Here is a 4,260-nt window from a genome sequence, read left to right on the forward strand (position 1 = left end):
TAAATTATACTTTTGTAAGTTCCAAGCTGACCAGTAACGACTCTATCAATGACGTATTCCCGAATAATTTACAGTACACGAGTACATGAACTATTACAGTGGCAGCAAGTACTCAAGGAGATCAGGTGTTTAGTACTTCTTAGGTAACCTTATGAAGAGAAATATCGTGCACATTTATCAGTACAAGAAGGTCACATTACGCCTTCCTCAGTGAGATACATACTGTCGAGAGAAAACCTTTTACCTGTTTTCAGACTTATAGACTTTCTAACAGTCTACTGAAAGTCAATAAGGCGAATATATTAACATTTCTCTTGGTAATACGTCAGCGATTAACCTGGCTGGGACTTTCATCTAAAAACTCACTGAATATCTTTTTCTTACTTAACCATACTGACGTGAGGACAAGAACTACACCACCATATTGACGTGAGGACAAGAACTACACCACCATGCTGACGTGAGGACAAGAACTACACCACCATGCTGACGTGAGGACAAGAACTACACCACCATGCTGACGTGAGGACAAGAACTACACCACCATGCTGACGTGAGGACAAGAATTACACCACCATGCTGACGTGAGGACAAGAACTACACCACCATGCTGACGTGAGGACAAGAACTACACCACCATGCTGATGTGAGGACAAGAACTACATCACCATGCTGACGTGAGGACAAGAACTACACCACCATGCTGACGTGAGGACAAGAACTACACCACCATGCTGATGTGAGGACAAGAACTACACCACCATACTGCAGCGTGGGGACAGAACTGCACACCACACTGACGTGGACAAGAACTACACCACCATGCTGACGTGAGGACAAGAACTACCACCATGCTGATGTGAGGACAAGAACTACACCACCATACTGACGTGAGGACAGAACTACACCACCATGCTGATGTGAGGACAGAACTACACCACCATGCTGATGTGAGACAAGAACTACACCACCATGCTGATGTGAGACAGAACTACACCACCATGCTGACGTGAGGACAAGAACTACACCACCATGCTACAGTGTGAGACCAAGAACTACACCACCGACCACTGGCTGAGACAGAACTACACCACCACACTGAGCGTGAGGACAAACTACACCACCACACTGACGTGAGGACAGAGCTACACCACCATGCTGACGTGAGACAGAACTACACCACCATGCTGACGTGAGGACAAGAACTACACCACCATACTGACGTGAGGACAAGAACTACACCACCATGCTGACGTGAGGACAAGAACTACACCACCACACTGACGTGAGGACAAGAACTACACCACCATACTGACGTGAGGACAAGAACTACACCACCATGCTGACGTGAGGACAAGAACTACACCACCACACTGACGTGAGGACAAGAACTACACCACCATGCTGACGTGAGGACAAGAACTACCTCACTATCCATAGCGTTCTTTGTGTATAAAGTAACAACGGCTCCACAATCCCCCGAGAGAGAGAGAGAGAGAGAGAGAGAGAGAGAGAGAGAGATAGTTGCCTGTCTCATCAAACTTCCCTTCTTAAGCCTCGCTACCTCCTCATATTTTATTATAATCCTCACTAAGTCAGACCCGCCGCTGGCATGTTTAAACTTAATTTTATATTATTAACTGTGAGGGACTCATAAATGTTTTCGAATCTGGGAGTGTAGCATCCAACATTCTGTCTATCAAGCCAGCTATTCACAATGGCCATTCTCTGGTTGGTCTACCATAGTCCTTATATATACAGGGACTCTAGTCTACCACATATATCGCTCTACATCTCGGCTTTGTTGGTGGGTGATGACTCTTGACTCTCAGTGTCACGTTGGGAAATTATCAGATGTCATCCTTGTGCAAAGTCAAAAAGTAATCTTATCACCACCATTTAAGAAATAATTGAAATAAATGTTATTTTATTTTAAGGACTATTTCCTACAGCACCTTTTTACTTTCCAGGTTAATTATATACAAACTGGACTAAAACGCCCTGTGTCACTGGTTAATGACATGTGACTTGCGGAAAATATGTTGATGAAATTAAAGGTTGTCAAAACAGAACAAAAACAATTTCATGTCACTCATGCAACCCTTCAAGTTGACATGGACCAACTGTCTTGTTTTGGCTGTGTTGTTATTTGTTACCTGTTCCATTATTACCTTAAGTTGTGGTAAAGTCACCTTCATGTGATATATTAAGGCAGCCTCACTAACCAGCTTCTTGGTGCTCTGTAAGACGAGGGAGGAAAAGTTATAAAAATATTCCTCATATTTCGGTTATGTATTTAAGAACATTATTTAACAGTATACAATAAAGGAAATTGTATATGGGTCCAGAACTACAACTCATGAGAGTGTGTGTGTGTGTAGTTACCTCTGGTGCTAAATTATCAGTTCAGTCAAACTCAGTAAAGAAACAGAAACGACAACAATAAATGTATCTTGGGGAGTGTGTGAATTTTTTTATCACGGGTAAAAGTTGTATCACACAAAGACGAGCAGCTTAAAAACTGTTAAGGCGACACTCACTGACGAGCCGAGTCTGCTGCCTCAACACTTACACTGAGTAAGAATTTACCTGTAGCAACTCTCATATTACAGGTGTCGCTGCCTCACCTGTCAGAGTCAACTACGACACCTACATGTTGCCTCACCTGTCACACGTGAGTGGACCAAAATTCGCTATATTATAATATTTAAGTTGCCTATTGTTGCATCTCTTTTTTTAAACACATACAGTTGTGAATAATTAAATATATTTACTCGTGTATAAATTGAAGACCATCATAACAATGTGTTCAATACATATCAGTAGTTAACATACATCATGTTACTATGGTGAAGCTTCCTTGTGTTGATAGAAGTGTGCAACTGTATAGTGACTTTATCTCCACCTTGTTATTACACAGTGACTGAGGACGCTAACCGGGCCTACACTGACGGCTGGGTAGGTCTTGGTGGTGCAGGTCAGGGAGGCTATAAGGCGGGCCTACACTGACGGCTGGGTAGGTCTTGGTGGTGCAGGTCAAGGAGGCTATAAGGCGGGCCTACACTGACGGCTGGGTAGGTCTTCGTGATGCAGGTCAGGCAGGCTATAAGGTGGGCCGACACTGACGGCTGGGTTGGTCTTCGTGATGCAGGTCAGGCAGGCTATAAGGTGGGCCGACACTGACGGCTGGGTTGGTCTTGGTGGTGCAGGTCAGGGAGGCTATAAGGTGGCTCACACTGGTGGTGCAGGTCAAGGAGGCATTAAGGCGGGCCTACACTGACGTATTGGTGAAGTTTGTGGTAGGTCAGGCAGGCTATAAGGTGGGCCCCACACTGACGCAGTTGGGTAGGTCTTGGTGGTGCACGTCAAGGAGGCAATAAGGCGGGCCTACACCGACGGCTTGGTAGGTTTCGTGGTGCAGGTCAGGGAGGCAATAAGGCGGGCCTACACTAACGGCTTGGTAGGTTTCGTGGTGCAGGTCAGGCAGGCTATAAGGTGGGCCTACACTAACGACTGGGTAGGTCTTGGTGGTGGAGGTCAAGGAGGCTATAAGGACATACGAGTGTTTAAGTATAACTTCCTCTTCAGGGGATTGTGTAAGAAACTATAGTTCTAAAGGTCAATAACTTTAGGGCATCGCTGATAAACATTTCTCGAGTCTAACTGGAAAACCAAGTAAGGAGAACTGCTCATGAGACAAGACAAACTACACATATAAGGCAGTAAACGAGGAAAGAAATATGTAAGACAGGCACACAGAGGAACACGATCAGGTAAGGCAGACATACAAAGGAGACAAGACATAGGAGACAGCATGGATGTAATAAGACATGGAGATAGGAGCCACAAGACATTGGAGGCAGCGGAAGATGCCCAGTTATAAGAATATATTGGTATCCACTGCCAGAATTCAGGAAGCAGCGCCCCCCACCCCCCCCACCAGCGGTCACTAATATAATTAACCAGCCCAGGAGAACACCAGGAGACTGTGGGAGATATTGATGGTGGAGATAAGAAATAGTGGCCGTAGATGGAGACATGTTGGTGGACCACAGCCATTATTATACCTGTGTCTGGGTTATCTATAGATATCTTCTTTTTCAGAAAATTCAAGCTGATGTGAACGTAGGATCAACCGTGATGGTGAACCTAAGCTATGAGCTGATACCATCAATACTGACCTAACCTTACCTAACCTAACCTGACTTAACCTAACCTGATCTAACCTAGCCTAGCCTAACCTAACCTAACCTAACCTAA

The sequence above is a fragment of the Homarus americanus genome, unplaced genomic scaffold (genome assembly GCF_018991925.1).
Source record: "Homarus americanus isolate GMGI-L3 unplaced genomic scaffold, GMGI_Hamer_2.0 scaffold58074, whole genome shotgun sequence".
NCBI classification, from domain to species: Eukaryota; Metazoa; Arthropoda; class Malacostraca; order Decapoda; family Nephropidae; genus Homarus; species Homarus americanus.